The sequence below is a fragment of the Equus przewalskii genome, chromosome 21 (genome assembly GCF_037783145.1).
Source record: "Equus przewalskii isolate Varuska chromosome 21, EquPr2, whole genome shotgun sequence".
Lineage (NCBI taxonomy): Eukaryota > Metazoa > Chordata > Mammalia > Perissodactyla > Equidae > Equus > Equus przewalskii.
Genome location: NC_091851.1, coordinates 38725225 through 38748733, shown reverse-complemented (window position 1 = coordinate 38748733; position 23509 = coordinate 38725225). Strand labels below are relative to the sequence as shown.

The following is a 23509-nucleotide window of genomic DNA, read 5'->3' as shown; positions in this document are numbered from 1 at the left end:
CCCAAGAGAAGAGCCCATCGCTGACTTGGAAGACTGTCCGGCCCGGCGCGGCAGCCCCTGTCCGCCGCGTGGCCCAGCCTCCGGGAAGGGTCGCCTCCGTGGGGCCGTGCCTCATCTCCAGCGCTGTGTGAAGCACGAGGCCCTCACACCTCGTCCGAGGCAGGAGGTGTCGGCCCGGCCGGCCAGGTGTCCTGCCCTTCCGCCGCCGGCGCGCGAACGGGCCTGCAGCACGTGGAGCCGCGGGCGGCCCTCACGCCCCTCCCGCCAGATGTAGTCCAGGCGCAGCGGGGCCGCGCAGGGATCCCCGGCACGGCCACCTGACTGAGTGCAGGGCGTGCTGCGGCCCGCTGCTTGTGCCTCCGCCGCCGGCGCTGCGGCCAGAGGAAGGCGCCCGCCGTGCACACGGGCCCTGGAAGCGCACTGCGGCCATTATCCGCGGCGCCTCCTAGTGGGTCAATGGCAAATCCGCTTGGTTCTCGCGAGAGCTCCCCCTCAGTGGGGATTATATAATTTCCCCCAGGCGGGGGCGGGGGTGCTGGTGCCACCCTCCCTCAGGAAAAGTTAGGTGCAGGCACAGGTGGGAGTAAGAGAGTTGTCCCTGGAGGACAGGGGGGGAAGGGATACCGTCCCCCGCCGCCCCCCCTACTTAGCTGGACAATGAGTCCTCTTATGCTAATGAGGTACTTACGTCACTTCCGCTCTTTCTCGGCCGCCATTTTGGCTAGGGCAGGTTCGGGGACTCGCTCCGAGGCGCTTGTATTGTCTGCCGAGGGGAGACGCGGGATCGGCCCCCTCCCCCGCCCGTTGCCGCCGCCGCCTCCGCCGGCCCGGTCTCCCCTCCGCCGCCCGCCGGGATCCATGAGCTGAACTCCCGCCCCCCGGCCGCCGCCATCTTGTGCCCCTCCCCCTCCCGCGGGCAGCGCTAAGGGGGATTTTGGCGTCTCCTCAGACACAGCTCCCTCTCTCGGTCCCCGCTGCTGAGGAGCGAGAGGAGCGCGGCCGCCGCCGCCGCCGCCCGCCCGCCCGGTGAAGCCGCCGCTCCCACACCCTCCGTCTCCTCCCTCCGCCCCTCCTTTGTCTGCACCGCTCGACGCCGCCGCCGCCGCCGCCCGCGCGGGCACTGGAGGGAGCCGCTCGCGCCGCCGCCGCCCGCCGCTGCGCTGCGCCCGCCGCGCCCCCCGGCAGCAGCCGCGGCCGCGGCGCGAGCCGGAGCCCGCCGAGGCCCGGGCGCGCCCTCGCCGCCGCCAGCGCCGTGCCGCCGCCCGCCCGCCGCCGCCGCCGCCGCCGCCGCCGCCGCCCGGCCCCCGAGCACGCCGGCCCCGCGCGCGCCTCGAGGCCGAGTCAAGGTAAGCCCGCGGCCGCCGCGCCGCCCGCCCGCCCGGCGCATTGTTGCCGCCGCCGGCCCTCCGGCCGCGCGCTCCTTTGCATACTCCGGTGACGGCGCGGACCGCTACCCGGCCCGGGGACCAGGCGCCTCCTCCTGCAGCCCGACCCCCGTCCCCGCCCCGCGGGCCGCCGTCGGCCCGGCCGCCCGAGCCTGCCCGCGGACGGCATCTCCGTCCACCCCGCCCGCCGCGGGAGCCGCGCTGCCCCATCCCGTCCCCGGGGCTGCTCTCTGCTCCTGCCCCCGGAAAGGAGCCCCCGCGACCAGCCTGCTGCCGGGTCTGCCGCCCTGCCGGGGAGGGGGCGGCGGGGGCGGGAGCGTGCGGGGCGCCGAGGGAAAGTCTTCGCTTCCCGGGTGCAGCCCTCCTCCCCGGCGTGCAGCTCCCTCCTCCTGGCCGCGGCGCCCGCCACCCCGGCTGCAGTCGCACTGCCCGGTCTGCACGGCCTCCCACGAGCATCTGAGCCCCAACTTTGCAGTGAGCTGGGGAGGACGGCAGCCCAGACCGCTGCGCGAGGGTTTTGTTAATGCAATAGCTGGGGAGCAGTTGCTCGAGCACCTTTTGATCGCCGCCTCTCTCCGGGCCGCCCGCCCCTCCCCCCCTGGATGCCCGTCTGCTGGAAAAGGCGCGATCGCCGCTCTTCCTCTTCTGCCCCAGACGGGCGCTGAGGTCTCCCAGCCTTTTCAGCCGCACGCACACCCGCGCTAGGTCTTCTTGATGCTCTTGCATCCGCCACTTCCCCTGGACGGTCCTTGCCACAGCCCCGTTTCCCAGACAAAGGCCAGGAGGGGAAAAGAACCCAACTGTTTCCTGTGTTTGCCATTTTAATGTGTCCATCCCCACACGCCCAGCTCTATCCCTGATGCTTCTCCTGCCTCCAGTGCACCTTCAAAACGAAAAAAAAAACCCTCCTGGGTAGCTTGGTACAGTTTCTTTATAAACCTGCATTGTTGCTTCTGGTTTATGGCCATGAAGAAAATACCAGCCCCCACCCAAAATGCACCGCAGCCAAGTCGGCTAAAGGCGATGAGCGTCGGAGTCAGTAGGGGGCGCGTTCCCTGCGCTGGGTAAGGCTGCAGAAGGGGGAAGGGCCGGAGCTAGGGCAGGATGTGCTGCACAGCGCCTTCTACAGACCACGGGAAGGGACCCAGCGAGGCACTCGCACTCTTAGTGGGTGAGCTGACAGCAACATGGCGAAGGCTTGTGAGTCAAGAGCAGGGATTTTACTTCTTTTGAAGAATCCCCCCTGCGTTTTGGAAGTTCTCTTTTTCCAAACTGTTGACCCTCAGACAATCCACATTTGCTCCCGAGGCATCACCTTGGCACATCCTTGGTGCGCAGATTTCCCCTTCTCTGGAATTCTTCCGCCTTAAGCTTTGAACGTGTCACCATATCTTTCCAAGGTCAGATGGTAAGGGAGAAAGTTTAAGACCTTGAGAGTAACTGATTGGGGAATTGCTGATTACCTCCCTTCTTCATGGCCCAAATCTTTCCAACTCTTTGAGAGTTAATAATCCTTCTTGAGGGGTGTTAGATTTTAGTGGGGTAGTCGTTTTCATAAGCTTGTAGATGGGTGTCATGATTTGCAAAGCCTTGTTGGTAAACATTAGGCCCATGTTGAGTTCTTTATTGTCAAACTCAACAGTTGATTGTAAAATGTTGTTTCCTTCCAACTTTGGACTTGTAACTGCCATTCATTAGCTCACTAGCCAGCCAGCTTTGCAAAAGTGTTGACACCGGTCTTCTGTGAGCACCCGCCTTCTTGGGGTGTGTTGATTTCTATAGATTTTACTCCTCTTGTTATTTCCATAGGTGTGAGATGCACAATGCGAAACCTAGGCCCCCGCTTTTGCACCATGATGCACAGGGTTGTACTTTTTGTACTGAACTGATAGGTGGCCTAGTGGTTATGCCCTGTACTGCCATTTTGAGGATCTGGACTCCGTTCCTGCCTTGCTCTTTGGACCACATTGTCAATTCACACCGGTGGGTATATTCATTTTGCAGGGTGGGAACTTCAGCAACAGGGAGGCCAGAGACTGCTTCCTCCTTGGTCACCACCAAAGCCAACACTGCCAAAATTTCAGCCTGGCCACATTCCTCAAGGAACCGGTCAGAGCTGGTGCAAACATGAGTTCTGAACAGAGAAATGGCTTATGGTTGTTTAAGAGAAGCAAGTTGTTTCTAAACAAGTTTTAAAGTTGCTAATATTGTTTTAATTATTTGCATTCTGCACTCTTATGTATAAAGTATAAGTTCTCAATTAACTGTGATTTTGATGATCCAGGCTCAGTCTTGCTAAGCTGCTAAAAGACCTTAAAGATTCTCTGATCAGAACAGGCCTGGTTTCCATGAACACGTACTTGCTAGAAGGATTGACAGTGCTTGCTGATACTCAAGGGTACTTTTAAGACTTTGTTACAAGTATTTTTATATAGATACACCAAGATAAATTTATGGGGAAATGAATGTGTTCTTTGATACATTGTTAACCAGTTGGTGCTTAAGGGAGAATTTTCATTGGACACTTGCTACCAAGTAACATTTTGGTGAGTGAAAAGGACACCGCTTGGCTCAGGTATTCCATTAGAGACTTAACTATATTGCTTTTACAATTTTTTAAATAATTACAAGAATCGGGTATTTAAATAGTGTTATTTGTGACTTTTAAATACTATGTAGTTTTTGTTAGATATGATTTTGACCTATATTTGATCTTTGATAGACAGTTACACGAGTGTTTAAATGAGTAATTTGAAGACAACTTCTTACTTGAGGGTGTGTTTGAGGTGAAGTTTGGAAGGTGCTTTTGTCTGATTGAGCGTATACATAAAATACAGTGTTAACTGACCCTTAGTGGTAATAGCCATTTTCCCCCTACAGGAAAGCTTGCTGTGCGCTCTTAGAAAGCATGTATTCTGCAGTTTCAAAGGTTTCCTGATTTTGGCATTCAAAAAAAGTAGGGGAAGGTGAAACAATTGGGCTTGAAGACTGGAATTTAGGTAAACTTTGAGGGTTCATTAAAGTACAGTAAAAAGCCTTAATTAACTAGAGGGTGAGGAATGGGTAACCTGTTTAATTGAACTTTAAGTAGCAATTCCTTCACGTTGGCCCTTGTTGAAAATTTCTTAAGACAACCTTATCAGAGGCTGCTGTACATTGACCTAACTAAATCTTTGGTTTTAGTTCTTATAATATCTGTATAGAAGATAAAGGAGATTGGCTGTGACTCTCTAAAGGCCCCGGCCCTGCCTGTGCTGGAAGTCAGCTGTTGGCTTTAAACATAATCACTGTGAATTTGTTTTGCTGGAATTTCTCTTTTTTCCTTCAAGCAGAGTGTAGGAAAAGTTATAATACTGTTTATATCAAAAATAAAATGTCACCGTGTTGAACAGATTAAGATCAATTACTTAATTACTATTTTGATGACCCAATCTCAAGAGTTGCTAAGCTTCTAAAACCTTAAAGATTTCTCTGATCAGAACCAGCCTTTCCTGAACATGTACTTGCTTCCAAATAACCAGCTGATAAGCTTTTATCATGCAAAAGTGACTTCTGATTTTCATTATAACATGCTTGCATACATTTATTATTTATATTTGATTACTAAAGGTGTAATTATATAAGGTACATTGTGTGTTAAATTGTTGCTTTCCTTGTCACTACTTACAAATTTTGAAAAACGTTAAAAATAATTAATGTTTTGAAATTTTAAATATTCAGCAATCTGGTGGTTGATATATTTAATATGATATGCACATGCTGGCTACACATTTAATTGTGAAAATTACAGATGAGCTGTTCTGTTATAAAGGAGCAAGTAGGAATCAATACTTTGGTGGAGAAGAGATGAAAGAAAAACTTTAGAATTTAAGTAGTATTTTTTTTTCTTTTGAGAACCATGTATAAACAACAAAATTGCATAAGTTGTAATAGACCTTGGCAGATTGATTTCATTAATGGGTGGGTGGGGAGTGTTTATACATATAAAATACAATCCACTTTTTTTTTTAGAGTTGGAAATAACTATTATATTATTAAATACAAATAAAAAGTCCAAATATTAGAGGGGTAGCTTGGAAATAGTAGTTTTCTAAAGTGCAGAAAAAACCATCAGAATTAAACACTGTATATTTTTTAAATAACCTGTTTAAATTTCAGTGAATTAAACTTTTTAAAAAAATGATGTGACAGTGTAAAAACTTTGAAGATTTTATTTTACAAGATTAGAAGCTAATTTGTAGTTTACATCAAGATGCCCAATGCTGTTGAGTTATAAGCTACTTGTTCAACCTGGACTTCCAGAGGATTTTCACTTTAAAATTCTGTCATAAAGGCCGTTATGTCTTCCAGAAGGTAAAATACTTTCCATGAGAATTCGACTTTCATTTACTTGCCTGAGAGGCATGAAAATTAAGAAAAATGTTGCTCCCCTATGTAAATAATTTAATTATAGTTATATACACAGAGCTTGCCTCGTTGCTGGCAGCATGCAGACTTGCAAGTTCTCCTCCCCTGGTTTTCTAAGAGCTTGTGGTGTGGAGTCTGGAGCGAACGCCGTGTTTTGCTGATGTGCGCCACTGCCAGCCAGACACTTCATGTTGTTAGTTTGGAAAGTTGGCATTTGAAACTGGTATGAACCGAAGCCCCGCACCAATTAACTGGATTGATATTCTGAATGTAGGAGCTGTTTCTTGTTTACACATTGGCGCTTTCCATCTTGTTCATTGAGGCCTCATAAGAGAACCCATCCATGTTTAGCCCAGCGTGAGTGGTCACGGTTCCATTGTGACTTGGTGGTTTGTTGTTGTTTGTTTTCCTGATCCTGTTCATTAGAAAGTGAGGGGAAGGATGATTGTGCTCCCTTAGTTTCTCAGTGTCTCAGTACTCCTCATACCTGTGTTTTGGTCATGACCTACCTTTGATATCCGCCAGTTTTCAGGGTCAGTTTAAATGAGAATCCAGTCTGCTTCACTGGAAGAAGAAGGTTCTCAGCTATCAGGCTTCTCAGTTCGAGATGTGTATACGTAAATGTGTGGATATGCGTGTAGGTATAGGAAGTCACAGACAAAATGGGGGCCAACTGGGCAAAGTAATACTTTTGGTTGGGGGTGCACATTATTATTCTCATCAGTAAAGTGCAGAGTTCTTTCCACTGTTTCAGTTCTGGGTTTCCTCATCTTCATATGTGTTCACTGTCCTCCGCCTGTAGTTCTGTGAGATGCACTCACAAGCTTCCTTGGGTTTCATGATCCCTAGCTTAATTCCAAGACAGCATCTAGACAAGTCCTGAAATCTCAAGAATTCCAGCAGTATTCCAGAGAGAAAGGTTTGGAAAGTAGAAGGAGAGCATAAACGGCTTTTGATAGAGTTTACTAGGGGAAGACTGCCCTGAACATACACTGCAGTTTAAGGGTTTAACTCAGAAATAGGCACATAATGTGTAAGAGACTCGTGCATTGTTTGACCAACTCTCAGAATTAAAAATAAATTCCTGCACATCCTAATTCCCTCTCCAGCAAGGGTATAGATTTGTAATTGAGTCACTCAGCTTTGGGTTGTTTGTGTTTGTGTGTCACTTCTCATGTGACTTGGTTGATGCCTTTAGTAAGGATGAGCTGTAAGTGTAAAGGCCCCCTTGCTGGCCTTTATGGTATCATAACATAATATTGATGGCTTGCCCATTTTATTTTCCAAGCACTTTGTAAACCATTCTTAATTCTCTCAGGACTGTCCTTGCAGCACAAGTAGGGAAATCAAGGCACTAGCACGTGCAATGATGAAGTGAGCCTCAGAATATGCCTGGGCTGGTTCCTAGGCCTGTGCTTGGAACACAGGCTTTTATAGTGCTCCTGTGAGCTGTTTGGCTAATGAGGGCTCAAATGAATGCTTCGTAACTTCATAGTGATGTTTTGTGCTTATATGTCAGCTAACACCCAAAGATCCCAAATGGGCTCCACAGTTAAAGAAGCTAGCCACACCCCCGGCAGGAGAGGACTGGTGAAAGTTGTGCTGGTGGTGGTTAGTTGAAGTAGCATGTCTGGGTTGAAGTTGCCTGTATAAGGATCTAAAAAGAAAATTTGTCTATGGTCCTGTTGCTTTTCCTAGTGTTTTGGTTTAGGGCAGTCTTGTTCCTTCTCTCCTCTGAGCACTTATTTCTGCTTAGACAGATAATTGCTGGCTTTTGCCCTTCTGCCTCTTCTTTTTTGGAACCCTCTATGCTCCATTTAAGAGCTTGTAGAAACCTGTGCTTCCCTTGAAAACCTGTAAAGCTTTCCCTTTTTGGTGAGAGCTGGCTCCACTTGAGAAACCTGTATGAGTGGTCTCTTAAAACCTGGTGTATCTAAAGAAACTTCTATCCAGTGGAAGTATGGTGGAATTTATTAAAAACTTTAAATTGGAGTTGTAAATTTAAGTCAATTAGAGTTCTTGCTCTTGTGAAAGAAATGAACTGAGACTGGGAGAGTCCTAATGCCGAGAATGCTCAGAATCCTGGTTCGAGATCACTTATACTTAAAAACGACAAAAAAAATACAAATAAAATTTTTTTGCGCTTAAGTGTAAGGATTGAGCCATCAAGTGGCAAAACCTGCTTCAAGAATGATGCTTTTGCTACAAAGAATGCCTTGGCTAAGCCTTGACTCTTGGAGATAGCTTAGAAAAACTTCAGAAGATGATTCAAATAAATTATTCAAGTGTTCAAGAATGGTGAGGAAAAAAACATTTCCCGTTACTATGGGAAAATTATTTCTGAATAGTTTTGATAGAACATGGAAAATTTATTATTAGGGGATTGACAATAACCTACTTTTTGTTTTATGCTATTTAGATGCAAAAACCAGTGGCATGCTTCTGGGATGATTATAAATGAACATATCTGGATGTCCTGTTAGGCCTGCTTGTGAATTAATTGATTTCCCTTTTTCACATTTCTGTTAAGCCAGGTTGTCCACCTGTGTTGACAGCACGCAGCTCTAAGCCTATGGAGTTCTTCTATAGTCAGCGAAGTATTGGAATCACTCCCCACGGTGTGTTCCTGCCTTGCTGGACTGCCTGTTTAAAATGGAGTAAATTGGGAAACACTCCCCCTCTCACACTATCCCTAAAGCTGGATTGCCGTGTTAAAGATGTTCTTGTTCTTTTTTTTCTTTTTTAAGCAGTGAAGCATCTTTCCCCCTTTCAAATAAAATTTTCTGTGAACTCTAGTATATAAAATCAGTAAAGGGTTAAAACATCTCCTGTTGCTCAGCTTTTGTCTTGTCCCTGAGGTGTCATCTTCCCCTCCATTTGTGTAGGTATCTGAAAGTGTCTCAGCACACTCAGAGGTGCACCCTGCAAACCGTTGGCTCCACTGACGTTTTAGAAGTTCTGGTGGTCACAGCTGGGTCCTTTGTCTGAAGTCTAAATCCTCAAAGTCACAGGATAAGCAGCAGCGGAATAGCAGTTTCCAGTTGTAGGCACTAGTCATTTAGTCTGAAAGTCGTCTTAAAAGAGGAGCGACCCACATATTTTTTTAAAAATAAATATGCAAAATCTAGATCACGCCTTTATGTTTCTACGTAACTGTAAGTCACCTAGGTTTATTTTGGGTACGGCAGCTGTTCTATTGTATAAGCATTTTAAGTGTCACAGAGCTTGTAAAGTTAAGAATATGCTCTTAGCATGAATGGGTCACACAAATGTAAAGTATCGTGTGAAAACATCACTGTGTAAGTATGTGCATTACAGTGTGTACAGGAACAGATGTGTGACAACCACATCTGATTCTCAGGAGTAATAATAGTCCATGCTTTTTAAAAGATTATACCCTAGTGTGAACTCATAATTTTCAAAGTGATTATTCTAGTATCTGATCTGGTTTAAGGGAATAATGATAACTGCTTTAAAAGCATTAACTGGCATCATCTCATTTAATCCTTCTGACATTTGAACAATGGAATAGTGTCCTTCTGGTTATACTGTAAGGAAACAGACCTCCAGAGGTTAACACTTTTAGGGTCACAAAGCTAGTAAGTGGCAGAGCAAGAATTTAAACACAGATCTGTCCAGCCCTGGAGCTGTATTCTTAATCACTACAGCACACCATCTTTCTTTTCTAGCAGAGGAAAGCTTTACTGTGCTATGTCCCCTTACTTCTTGTTATAGAAGTTTGAAGTTTTGAGGTAAAAGTTGCGTCTGGCTGATAGGTCAACTAAATTTTTCTCCATGAAAACAATATAGTCCTATTGGAAAACACAGATTTTGATGTAGGCTGTCGACTTCACTCTTGAACTTTTACCCCCCTTCCTTTTGCTGTCACTTTAATATCTTATTACCTTATATCTAAGGCTCTGGTGATTTGCGGACCTTTCAGATTGAGTAGTTCTGGAATGAGCGTAAGGCTCCTTCAGGTCATTCTGACACTTGGCTACGTCTGGTATCCACTTTTCTACTTAATTGACGTCCTCCAGACCTTTTTTCATGGGACCTGCCGAACATGACCAGATTGAGTCTCTTAAAGTGCCTTTTGAATTGTATCATTTCTCTACTTCAGTAGCTGCACCATCCCCTCAGCATCCAGCAGACATGGCAGCAGAAGACACTAGCTTCACACTCAAGGCCTCTGTCCTGTTCCTAACCTGCCTTTCCAACCTTGTCGTTCATTATTACTCAGAAGCTTGACATAACAGCCATTCTGACTCTATGCAGTAGTTCCTAGAACTCCTTGCTTTCCCACCTCTGGAAGTGTGCCAGCAAGTTTTGCAGTGATCCAGATTCTCGATCTAACTTAGTGGCCCCAGCTCAGCAGCTACTTCAACCCTCTCCTGCCTGATCTCCCCTGCTGAAACTGAACCCTCTCCCTCTTGAAGCCTCAGAGCATTTAGTTTGTGACACAGCTGAGACATTGCTTCTTTTCCTGTAGATGGTTAAGTGGTGTCATCCCTGTGAGCCCTTTCTAGGCAGGGACTGTTCATTCAGTCCACGTTTACTGAGTGCCTGCTATGTGCCAGCCACGGGTGTAGACGCTAGAGCTATAGCAGGGAAAAGACAGGCAGTGTTCTTTTAGTGACCTTCTTTGCCTTGAATAGTGAGATGGCACCCTTGTCCTGCATATTTTAAAGATTCTGTTTAGTCCATCAGTTGAGATCAGGAAAACTAATCTCTGCTGAAAAATGATTCATGGTGATTGTAATTTACAGTATAAATACCTCTTTACTAGCTGTATCAATTACAATTTCAGGTCGTATTTTACTAAATCTATGGGATCACCCGTGATGAGCATTTAAAATAATTTAAAACTTTTAAGTCACAGTGTGATTATAATTTTTGTGATTGATAAGGTGGTGAACCAGAGTATGTATTTCCCATTATATTCTTGGCTTGATATTAATGAGCCACACCAACAAGAAAGAAAACAAAACTTGCTTAAAGTGCTAAATGTTTCATCATTCTGTTACCTTTGAAAAGGCTTCCTATTTTATTCTTCCTAGGACCTCCCCTTTTGTAGTTCTGTCCTTTAGCTGTTTGAAAGAAATTTAAGGTGATCTGAAAATTGAACACGTAGAGATTTTGTAGAAATCTTTTCTGTACTGCTACATCTTTTGGAATCGTTTCAGTTTTGCAAAACTAAAAAATAGTTGAACTTCTCTATAAAGTAGCCTCAGCTAGATTAAATCTCTTTAGTTAAGGCAGAGTGAATTGGGGCCTTTGACATTGACAGAAGTGATAGATTCCACTGTTTACTACTGTTGCCTTAAATTTTCCAGTGGCCACATTTTAAAAAATTGTTTATTTTCAACTGTGATGAAATATATGTAACATAAAATTTATCATTTTAATCACTTTTAAGTGTTCGGTTGAGTGACATTAATTACATACGCTGATATGTTGTGCAACTATTACCACTATCCATCTCCAGAACCCATTTTCATCTTGCGAAACTGAAATTCTGTACTCGTTGAACAATAAGTCCCCATTCTCCCCTCCCCCCAGTTCTTAGCAGCCACCCTTGTGCTTTCTGTCTCCCTGAATTTCGCCACTCTTAGTATCTTGTATGAATGGAATCATGATATTGTCCTTTTGTGACTAGCTCTTTCACTTAGCATAATGTCTTCGAGGTTCATCTTTGTTTCCAGTAGCCACATTTTAAGAAATAAAAAGTGAAATTAATTTTAATAATCTTTTTAACCTAGTATAGCCAAACTATTGTCATTTCAACATATAGTCGGTATTTTTGAAAAGGTGTTTATGAGATAGTTTACATTTTTTTACACTAGACCTTGGAAATTCTGAGTATATTTTATACTTAAAAGCATATCTCAAATGGGCAAAGCAAATCAAAACTACAGTGAAATACTGCCTCACACCCACTGAGATGCCTACTCAAAAAAAAACTGTTGATGAGGGTGTGGAAAAATTGGAACCCTTGTGCACTGTTGATGGGAATATAATTGGTAGAACTCCTGTGGAAACAAAATTACTGCGTGATCTGGCAACAGGGTCTCAAAGAAACACTTGTACACTGTACACCCATGTTGGTAGCGGTATTATTCACAGTAGCTAAAAGGTGGAAGCAATCCAAGTGTCCATCAGCAGATGAATGGAAAAGCAAAATGTGGTGTATATATAGTGCAGAATGTCATTCAGCCTTTAAAAAGAAGGAAATTCTGATGTATGCTTCAACATAGATAAACCTTGAGGACATTAGCCAGTCACAAAAAATCAAGTACTTTATGATTCCACTTACGTGAAGTACTTAGAATAGTCAAAATCCTAGAGACAAAGTAGAAGAGTGACTGCCATATGCACAGGTATTGTTTAATGGGTATGGAGTTTCAGTTTTACAAGATGAAAAGTTCTGGGGATGGATGATGGTGGTGGTAGCACAATGTTAGGACTGTTTGATGCCATGGAACTGTGCACTTAAAACGGTTAAGATGTAAATTTTATGTGTATTTTACCACGATATAAATAAACAAATAACATTTTGAAAGCATATGTCAGTTTGGTTCAGACTAGCCACAGTTTAAATGCTTGATAGCCATTTGTGGCTAATATCTAACTTACTGGAAAGTACAGTTCTTAAAATAAAAGTTAATTTATAAAATTTTTAAGCAGGATTCGTTTTCTTGCTGCATAAGTAAATACTGAAATATATGGATTATGTTTCTTTTAAAAGAAAAACAAATTATGTGTGCATAAAAAATCTGGAAGGGTAAATATACCCTACTGTTAACTACTGTCTTGTCTTTGGGTAAAATTATGTGTTCTTTTTTTTGTGTGTGTGTGGAAGATTAGTCCTGAGCTAATAATCCACAGCCACCACTCCTCTTTTTGCTGAGGAAGACTGGCCCTGAGCTAATATCTGTGCCCATCTTCCTCTGCTTTATATGTGGGACGCCTGCCATAGCAGGGCCTGCCAAGCAGTGCCATGTCCGCACCCAGGATCCAAACTGGTGAACCCCAGGCCGCCGAAGCGAAATATGCGAACTTAACCGCTGCGCCACTGGGCCAGCCCCAAAATTATTTGTGTTCTTTGCCTTATCTCTATCTGTATTTTGTAATAGACTTAATAGCTTTGTGGTGGTTTGTCTTTTGTTTTTTTTGACTTTTTTTTTTTTGGTAACAGCTTCATTGAGATATAATTCATATACCATACAATTCACCCATTTAAAGTGTACAATTCACTGGTTTTTAGTATATTCACAGCATTGTGCAACTGTTACCACAGTCAATTTTAGAATATTTTCATCACCCCACAAAGAACCCAGTACCCGTTAGTAGTTACCGTCTATTTTCCCCCCTAACTGCTCCATCCCTAGGCAACTTTAATCTCCTTTCTGTCTCTGTAGATATGTCTGTCCTGGGCATCTCATATACAGTCGTGTGCTGCATAAGAACGTTTTGGTCAACAATGGACTGCATATGCAATGGTGATCCCATAAGATTAGTACCATAGAGCCTAGGTATGTAGTAGGCTGTACCATCTAGGTTTGTGTAAGCACATGCTGTGATGTTCACACAATGACAAAATTACCTAACAATGAATTTCTCAGCACATATCCTTGTCGTTAAGCACGCATAGCTGTAAATGAAATCATACAATAAGTGGCCTTTTGTGACTGACTTCTCTCATTTAGCATAGTGTTTTCAGGGGTCACCCATGGTGGAGCATATATCAGAGTTTCATTCGTTTTTATGGCTGAATCATTCCGTTGTGTGGATATACTACATTTTATTTATCCATTCATCAGATTTGGTTTTCTCCTCGGGTATTGTGAATACTGCTGAGAACATTTGTGTACAAGTTTTTGTGTGGATGTATGTTTTCATTTTCCAATTTTTGTAACAAAAACGAAGAGAACTTTATTTGGAAAAGGAGCCTGAGAAGTAGTTGAGCAGACTGGCCTCCTGCCTACCCCTGCCCTTCAGAAAAAGAAAAAATATCATCAAAGCATCTGCTTTTCCAAGCAATTTTTGGAAGAACATGCTATGAGTATTGATAATGGGAAGATCATAAAGGAGAGACATAGGATACATCTGTTTTATGAAAAGCTAATATTTTATGTAAGGGTACCAAGGTTGTGTTTTTCATTTTGCAAGATATTACCATTAAAGTTTGGATGGAAAGATATCCTTCAGATGTGACTAGTGTCTGTTGGCATCCACAGTGCTAGTAAGAGTGCTTTAGGGCAAACAGTCTCAGAGCTGAGTTCTTGTTTCGGTTCTTCTCTGCATGTGATGGGACCATCTAACCTGGGATGTATGTGTATTCTCAATCTGTGTATCACTACCTGAGCTGGTTTGGCTGAAGTTTTTTAAGGTCTTTTCAACCTTGGGTATTGAAGTTCTGGCACTTTCACATGTATGTATATAATGTGTTGTTTACTTTTAATCAGTGTCAGAGATCAGAGCTTCATCTGCATGGGTAATGGGAGGAGCACTGCATCCTAGATCTGGAGATGCTCTTGAGGCCTGGCTGCCACTGACTAGCTAATCACCCTCAGGCCAGTTGCTGCATCTCAGTTGCTAATCTGTAAAACGAGAAGAGGAGATTAGGCAACCCCTAGCATCTTTGATTCAAAGTGCTGCTTTTTCATAACATTTCAGTTAATTTTTTGCTTTTCAATGTAAATCTCAATCTCTTGTGTTTCCTGGGTGTTAAATGCTCATGCCCCTTCAATTGAGAACACACCAAAAGACTATTGATAGTTCCTTCCTTTCTAACTAGACATGGATTCAGTGCAAAATCTTTTTTCCCATCAGCTGAACCAGCTAATGCTGAAAAAGGCAGCACATATGCAAAAAAAAAAATACTTTGGTTGGTTGTAGTCATATGTGTGAAGTGGCTGCCACCTACAGAAATGTACCTTTCAGGAGCATTAATTTAAAAATAATATCCAGGGGCCGGCCCAGTGGTGGTGTGGCTGTGTTCGCATGCTTCACTTCAGTGGCCCAGGGTTCACAGGTTCAGATCCTGGGCACAGACCTACACACTGCTCATCAAGCCATGCTGTGGCAGCATCCCACATACAAAATAGAGGAAGATTGGCACAAATGTTATCTCAGGGTCAATCTTCCTCACAAAAATAAATAAATAGAAATAATATCCAGAATTAGAAAAGTGTTGTCCCATTTGATCTTCTGATTATGTCATAGCTGGAATGCCAGTTTATTCAGGGCACCAAAGAGATTGACAAACTGGAGCCCATCAGTTAGAGATTGGCTTATGTGATAACAGAAGGAATGGTGAAAAGAACTGAGTGTGGTTAACTTGGAGAAGGAGGAAGACTTGGGAGGAAAGGAGGAAGTGTCATAAAAACTTGAACGGTTGTTAGATGTGTCTGAGTAAATTAGACTTCTATAGCTGAAGAGAGAGCTGTGGCCAGGTTACAAAACACTGTGAAGAGTAAACTTGTGAACAGAGCTGTCCAGTGTGGAATGAGCTGCCTGGTGGGCTGTGTGTCCCTCGCTCGAGGTGATCAAGCAGGAAGAGAGTCCCTTAGAGCAGCTTGTTTGTGGAAGGCGTTCACGTGTTGTTTATAGAAAGAGACCAGATGTTTTTGTACAGGATGCTTTATTTAGAGAAATATACTCATTTTGCCTTGCATAAATACAGTCTACCAAAGAAATAGTTATGAAAACGTAATTATAAGGAGTTTAATAATTGCTTTGAGTGCAAAACTTGAAGAAAATCAAAGTTTTTTCCTGAAGTGGAGGCAATTTTGTATTTGACACTTTGCTCAATTAATTGGGGTTTTTTAATTATCAAACTGAGAGAATAGTAAAAGCCTATGCAGTTAGTAGTTAAAAATAGAAAACAGGGCTGGCCCGGTGGTGCAGCAGTTAAGTTCGCACGTTCCGCTTCTCCTGGGTGTGGACATGGCACCGCTTGGCAAAAGCCATGCTGTGGTAGGCGTCCCACGTTTGAAGTAGAGGAAGATGGGCATGGATGTTAGCTCAGGGCCAGTCTTCCTCATCAAAAAGAGGAGGATTGGTAGCAGTTAGCTCAGGGCTAATCTTCCTCAAAAAAAAAAAAAGAAAGAAAAGAAGAAAACAGAAATTGGTTATATTTTTTTTGCCTGCTTCTTGTCTGTCTTTACAGTATTCTAATATGATTATCCTAAGCAGTATAATTGATGTTCATTATCCAAATTTAACTTTTGTCTTTAGTTGCAAAGTAGTTTCTCTTTCTCCTGAGCTTTCCAAATACTCCCTTTTTTAGCCTCGACACTGCTGTACATTTTCTGGTAAGATTAAGGAGTGAGAAGACTAAACTTTTTCCCCTGACCTCTGTCACGCTGCGAAGTTTTATCTGCTAATCCAGAAGAGCACTCTGCCCCTGGAGAGTCAGGCTGTGACTTGTGTGGTCTTTGGGATTGAGGAGGGGAGGAGAGGGAGGAGACAGGGCTGCCTTTCTGTGAAGAGCCCCTGGCATCTGGACGGTCTTTTGCCCAAGCTTATAGGAAATTGAAAGATAAGCTGCTTCTGTTCGGGACTGTGTGTTTTAGAAAAAGATTGAATAGATGATTGCTTCCAGACTGAATGGGCCCCAGCATCTTAGTGTGCTCACTCATTGGAGGGTTGCTCTCACAAGGCTTTAACAAGGTTCTCTTTTTTTTTAAAGATTGGCACCTGAGCTAACAACTGTTGCCAATCTTCTTTCTTTTCTTTCTTCTTTTTTTCCCCAAATCCCCCCACTACATAGTTGTATATTTTAGTTGTGGCACGTGGGACGCCACCTCAGCGTGGCCTGATGAGCGGTGCCATGTCCGCGCCCAGGATCTGAACCAGCAAAACCCTGAGCCACTTCAGTGGAGCACGTGAACTTAACCACTCGGCCACGGGGCCAGCCGCAAGGTTCATTTTTAAAAATACAAATATATAAACCTTTTTACAACTGGTTTAACTTAAATGTAGGACTTAGTGACACTCTTAAAAGCAAATGAGGTGTCCGTTCACCACTTCACATCCTGGGTCAGGAAAGATAAGCGCTCATTAATTTATAAAAAGAAACAGCGTTTTACAATGACCACAATTTTTCTCAATGAGTGATATTGACAGGTATTAACTATGTTGCTGAGGGGCGGCAGGAGAAGACAGTGCATAAATATGGGAATGATGTTTTCTTCTGCCTAAATAATAATTTTTACCTTAATGGGTCCTAAATGTTTCCACGGAAATGTGACAAAATCTGAGTTTTTTTAAAAAGTACCGTTGTGGGTAGCAGTGAAGTAACTGATGCTTTGCTTCTCTTCATGGGAATCTTAAAATGCCTGTGCCTTTCAGAAAATAGCATGACAATATTTTTTAGTTAGATCAGTGGTTTAAAGAAACGTCAAATATCTGACTCTTAAACCCCAGTTTGGGTTATAAGATCTTCATAAAAATACTTGCATCAGCATTAATTGGAGTACTTTGTTTTAAGTATTGAGGGTCTGAATTTCTTACATACTAATTTGGGTTGATGATATTACCAAAAATGAAATTGTTTATGTTGTAGTAGCTTGAATGTCTTCCTAATTTTCATTAACTTAGAAAATACGGCTGCTGTTTGTCTTCATTGTCAGTGGCATCATTTCCAGCCTTTGGGTCGCCCTGGCCCGGTACACGAGCTTCCCAGAGAGACCATATATATATGTATACACTTTACAGCTTTAATGTAGAAATATTTAAAAGACAACATCAAAGTATATAAGCTATGTTTTAATCTTTAGTCTCCTCTGGGCTTCTTATAACCATCAGACTATAATTTTATTTAGGGGAGACTTTCAGTAAACTATTGGAATTCTTTTCTAGCCTTCAAACTTCCTGCTTTGGTTGATTGCCCACTAGGTCCAGATGCTACATTTCAGTAGACTGCCACCTTGGCATAAAGTTGCATTATGAGCTTAGTTTAGACAAGTAACTATTTCAAGGAAATACTTGGAAACAGTGAAATTTTCCTTATTCCTCTCTCCATTTCAACCTGAGCCCCTCTACTTTTTATCTTTTTTGTATTTTAACTAAGATTTCTTATAAACAAGGATTTGACCTCTTTGAACGGGGGGTGGGGTGGGGGAACAGTTGAACTGATGCATTAGTTGTCACTCCTGGTATATGTTCAGAGTTCAGTTCCCAAATATTAGAAAGTAGCGGGTGATGGAAACTAAGATACACTGTCATATTTGCTTCTGTGTTTTCTGGCATGTTAAATTAGCACCATATTTTCTTATTAGGAACTTGGAAAACATCATATAAGGATGCACGTAAAAATATGAAGAATTAGATACTGGAAAATACCCTGCTAGATCCATACTTGCAGTAGGTTACAGTGTAATCTGGAGAAGTGATTTGGAGACTTTTTTTCTTCTCCTGTCTTGGTGGTTTATCTGTGCCTGGTCAAAGATTTAGGCTTGGGTTTTATGTCTTTGTTTGTTTTTGTCTTTACTTTCTGATGGCAAAAAAGGTTATAAATGCTTTTCTTCTACCACTAAAAACAGGGACTAAATGGTGCTATTCTTGATCTGGTGGCTTTGCAGAGGGATTACCATACATAGACAGGCCCGTTGACTCTTGGCGCGTCAGGTTCTGCAAACCTTGCCTTGAGCCTGCTGAACTAGCACTGTCAGCTCTTGGGTTCCCCTCCATCTTGCTGACCCAGAAGAGTCTGAGTGCAGCACCTGACTAGATCCCAAGCCTTTTGCCAGAGCTCTTGTTTCATAAATGATTATAATTGTGTTTCTTGGCTAATGGCCTCTTTGCTTAAGTAAAGTTCACAGTCACTGATGTTGTATCATCAGCCTTCCCCTGTACAGCCTACAGAGATTTCCTCATGAGACAGGCTGTCTCTGCCTTTATTTACCCTCTTGGCACTTGGAGTAAAGGAGTATTTTGGCTTTTGGTATTTGGAGGGAAAAGAGGTGCGTGTATTTGATTAGTCTTGTGTATAATTTATATGGTTTTCATTCATCTGTAGCCCAGGGCTACAGATCTCAGATTTTCACTTCAGTCTGACTCTTGCTTTCTAAGAAAGCACGTGAGTAGGAGTTTGGCCAGGATTAGTAAAACTTTAATGTTTTGGCCCCAGTCAGTAGGTGTGGGTATAATTTGCAAAGATCAATAGGAAGGAATGTGGCTGAATCATTAAAAAGTGATTTTAAATCATTCTCAAAAAGTGTTGATTGAAGTCTAGTTCATCAGATGGCATATGCTTACCCAAAAGCTACGTATCTTCACTTACTAATAAAACACTTGCAAATGTTAACTCTATTATTAGTAGGTCATTGAGCTTTCCCCAAAATGTTTTAGAGTTTAGAAAGTGACTCTTTCCATACAGTGTTTTTGAAACCAGAGGTCAAAGCATCTTTCCGAATAACTGCATTTTCCTGATGTAGTTTGTACGGGGGGTGGGGTGGGGGAACAGTTGAACTGAACATGGCAACTCATGTTCTTCCTACTAGACCCAATTCACAAGTATAATTATTGTTCATAAAATTCCCCATCTTTCCTCTTACTTATTCACTTCTTTTGTGTCTTGCTGTCCAGTGGGTCTGCCAAGACTTTTGGTGACATGAACCAAAGCTTAAGCAAAAATAATCCTGTTTGCTCGTCTGTAATAAGTTGTTGGGGTGGGGGGGTGGGCTGTCTTTCAGGCACAGCTGGGTTGAGGACCTTAAGCAGTGACAGCAGGACTTTTTCCCTCCCTCTGCTTTCTCCATGTGGTGGCAGGTCCTGACTCTCCTTTTCAGCATCACTATCAGCCCTGTTTGTGGCATATGTCCAGCTGTGTACTAATCAGTGTCTGCAGAGGCAACATACTCTAATTGGTCAGTCTGAGTCATGTGCACCCTGCTCTGATGGAGAACGGGCTTCCTGACAGCACATCAGCTGTGGCCGGGATGGTTCCACGAGGAAGTTGGGCGGGCAAAAACAAGCATCTTTGCTCCAGTGACCGAGTACCTGCTGTGTCCTCTAGGTCCTGTCTCCTAGAAGTGATGGACTCTTGTTGAAGGGAAAGAACTGTGTCCTATTCATCTCTCTTTTCCTAGCACATTGACTGGCAAAGTGTAGAGACTGAAAATGATTGATAAACAGGTGAACAATCATTCTGTTCTATTAAATTGGCTATTTTATGCCATAAGTTGAGAGGTTTATGGTTTGGCTGAAGGGAACTCTCCTTGCTAACGGGATAATGGTGCTGACCTGGTGAAAATGGCCGTCCTGATAGCCAGGGAGGCTCAAGAGAAAGGATTAGCCACCTGGGGACAGATCTGGCGAGAAAGTAAGCCCGTCTCTAGACAACTTTTGACATTATTGTAAGGCATCTTCCTCTGTAAGAGTAATGCTTATAAGTATTTTGTTTTGGGGCCGCCCCAGTGGCGCAGCGGTTAAGTGTGCATGTTCTGCTTCTCAGTGGCCCAGGGTTTGCTGGTTTGGATCCCAGGCGCGGACATGGCACTGCTTGGCAAAAAGCCATGCTGTGGTAGGCATCCCACGTATAAAGTAGAGGAAGATGGGCATGTATGTTAGCTCAGGGCCAGTCTTCCTCAGCAAAGAGGAAAATTGGCAGTAGTTAGCTCAGGGCTAATCTTCCTCAAAAAAAAAAAAATTGTTTTTAAGCTCTCTTTCTATTCAAAAGTGAGGAAATAGCCGTTAATCTCAGGCAGTCAATTTCCTATTTTCTCTGTTCCAACCCCTCAGTTAGAGACTTAAAGTATGGGTCCCCTGTCCAAATTCCTAATTCAAAGGGCTTTTGAGGGGTGGGGAGGAGGCCAGGAGTAATTTTTGTAAAAGTTTCTGAACAAGACTCAAATAGATAACATTAATGAACCCTGGAGCCAGCTGTTGATTTGAAGTTGTTTCTTTTTTTTTTTTTCTCCCCCTGAGGATGATTAGCCCTGAGCTAACATCTGCCAGTCCTCCTTTTTTTTCTGAGGAAGACTGGCCCTAAGCTAACATCCATGCCCACATTCCTCTACTTTATACGTGGGACACCTACCGCAGCATGGCGTGTCAAGTGGTGCCATGTCCACACCCGGGATCCGAACCGGTGAGCCCGGGGCCACCGAAGCAGACTGTGGGCACTTAACCACTGCACCACCAGGCCGGTCCCTGAAGTTGTTTCTTAACACAAGCAGTGAGCTACAAAAAGGGCATAGGGCTCTTGAGTTCTTTTTCTTATCACCCGTAATAATTCTAACATTAACTGATGGGGTTTCTTGGAGACTTTCTTTTAAGGAAACTTTGGCTTCTTACAGGCGTAGAAAAGTTCAAGAAATGGTAACAGTGGCGCCTTTTGGGAAGGAGAGCTGTGTGGCTAGAGAACAGGAGTGAGAGGGAGCCTTCTTTGCGCATAGTCCTGTCCTGTGTGCCTGTTTTGTATACGGGGCGGGGTGGGGTGTTTTATTTAAAGCAAAAAAAAGGCAGAAGAATATTCCTAAATATTTTGAGGATGCTCATGCATATGGATGTGTTATTCCAATTCCAAATGGACAAAATCTTGGAGATGGTCTCCCTAAGCGGATAGACGGAGGGCACCTCTATGTGGGGAAAGGGGCAGATGATAGAATTCCCAAGATTCTTAGAATGTCAGAAATATGCTTATGAGACAGTTATGATCCTAACTCAGTATGTACATCTTTCAGTGTAAACTTTAACTTGGGTTCCTCCTAGTTACTAATCATAGAACAAAGAACTATTTTTTGTACAGCATTTTCCAATAAACAGTATTGCTGTTGTATTTATAAGCTTGTTTAATTCAGCCTAAATAAGTAAACGAGATTTACTCTATGGCTGAAATGTCACTTTTTATAAATTAGAAGTTTCTTGTAATGCAGCTGCCTTATGAGCACGTTCACGTTTTCGGGTCTGTAGGTGGATAAATTGGGCATCTCCCACACAGTGAGGTGCTTCATCTGGAGCTCTAGAAATGACTGGTCAGCTGGGGGTGGGCACTTAGACTGTCTGGTATTTTCCCATAGGAGAATGGGTTTTCCTTCATCCTGAGCTGCAGTTTGACTCCCTTGGATGTTTTCTATATAGGTTGGTGGCAACATTTCCAAATCTTTGTGTATGTGTTTTGCTGAGATGTCCAGCTGCTTACCCAGGAGGCAGGGAAGACCACTAATGGCTGCCTTCTAGGCACCTCTCTGCTCTAAAGTGAAGCAGGGTTACTTGGGAAGTTCCAAAACAACTGCTGGATTTTGGCCCACAGAGAGTTTATGAAATGAATAGAGAAACAAGATGTCTCTCCTCAGACTTCATTGTCTGTGGACATCCATTTTGATCGCTGGTCTCTTCAGAATTAGCTTGTAACAACATGTTCTGTATTTCTGAAACATTTTTCTGTCAGGTGGTTGGTTCTTTCTAAATGACCTGGTTTGTGGGAACTGTTCTATCAAGCAACTGATAAAAAACCATCAAAAAGATGGTATAAACGTTTCCATATGAAATAATGGATTTGGCCTTGAATGCACATTAATTTGTATCAGAAGTGACTTTTAGTGTGCTCTTAGCTAAGTACACAAATCGTTGGACGGCAGATAGTGCAGAGGACACGACCGTCACCCTTTGGAGCTAGCGGCACTTCCATCTGGAGGAGAAGGCTGAGGAGTGTTTTTCAGTGAACCGCATTCCTCTTTTGGCCTCAGCTGCACTTTGGTACTTCATATAGAATATTTTGAGACTTCTGAGTTCTGGTAACACATCCAGATTCAGAATTTCTAGGAGTTACTATTTGTTTTGGTAGGCTTTACTATTTTTTTCTTTTCTTTTCCATTTCTTTATAGTTAATATTGATTTTTAGATTCAAATAATAAGTGAGGCAATGTGCTATCTTATTCCATTTGGATTAGTTGAGTTTATGATTGTGCTTTACAAATGGTAGTGGTTTTATAGAGTAACAGCGCTTATTAATTAGAAAACCAGATTTGCGTGTATTAAATTTTAATTCCTGATGCTTTGATTTTTATTTTTGCTTCTTAGAACTACTTTATATCCTGAACAATTGATTTGGATTATTAACTTGATGATAAATTCTTACCGTATTTTATGGGAAATATTTATGGTCACATTGGAAGCCATACAAATTCTCAACTGCCCAAGTTTTACTAATTTTATTTTCTTAACCTTTGTTTTTAAGAAACTTGGGAAAGTGGATCTGAGTTTCTGCTTTAATATGTTAGGTCATTTAAATAATTTTTCAATTCCCTCACATACATACAGGCTTTTCGTTTTTCTAAAGAATCCCATAAAGTCTGTAATGATTGTTATTTGCTCTGATGCTGAGTGGACAGCTTTTCCCTGTCTCAGCATTCATTCCATGACAGTGAGTGAGTGTTTTTGTCCAGGTATGGTGCCGGCTGCGGGGCACGTTACACAACCATTAGTGTCTTTAGTTTGGGTAGTGTACAGAAACTTTTAAGGATGTTTCTTTAAGAATACCATAGCTGGGGCCAGCCCTGTGGCCGGGTGGTTAAGTTTGCGCGCTCCGCTACGGCGGCCCAGGGTTTTGCTGATTTGGATCCTGGGCGCGGACGTGGCACTGCCCATCAGGCCACGTTGAGGTGACTTCCCACGTACCACAACTAGAAGGACCCACAACTAAAATATACAACTAGGTACTGGGGGGATTTGGGGAGAAAAAGCAGAAAGGGAAAAAAAAAAAA

At 43.3% G+C, this 23509-nt stretch overlaps 1 protein-coding gene across 4 annotated transcripts in view; it reads left to right on the top strand.

Moving 5' to 3' along the window:
* The first annotated feature begins 1203 nt into the window (after window positions 1-1203).
* The window catches only part of ADNP (activity dependent neuroprotector homeobox), a 35037-nt gene continuing 12731 nt past the window's right edge, over window positions 1204-23509 (top strand). Inside the window, exons 1-2 of one of the 4 annotated variants that reach the window (XM_070589453.1) lie at window positions 1223-1346; window positions 3195-3368. The gene's annotated coding sequence lies outside the window, so the exon portion shown is untranslated. Of the gene's footprint in view, window positions 1347-2362; window positions 2450-3194; window positions 3369-13213; window positions 13328-23509 lie in introns of those variants that run through there. The other 3 variants (XM_008543452.2, XM_008543453.2, XM_070589454.1) reach the window with 3 other exon arrangements.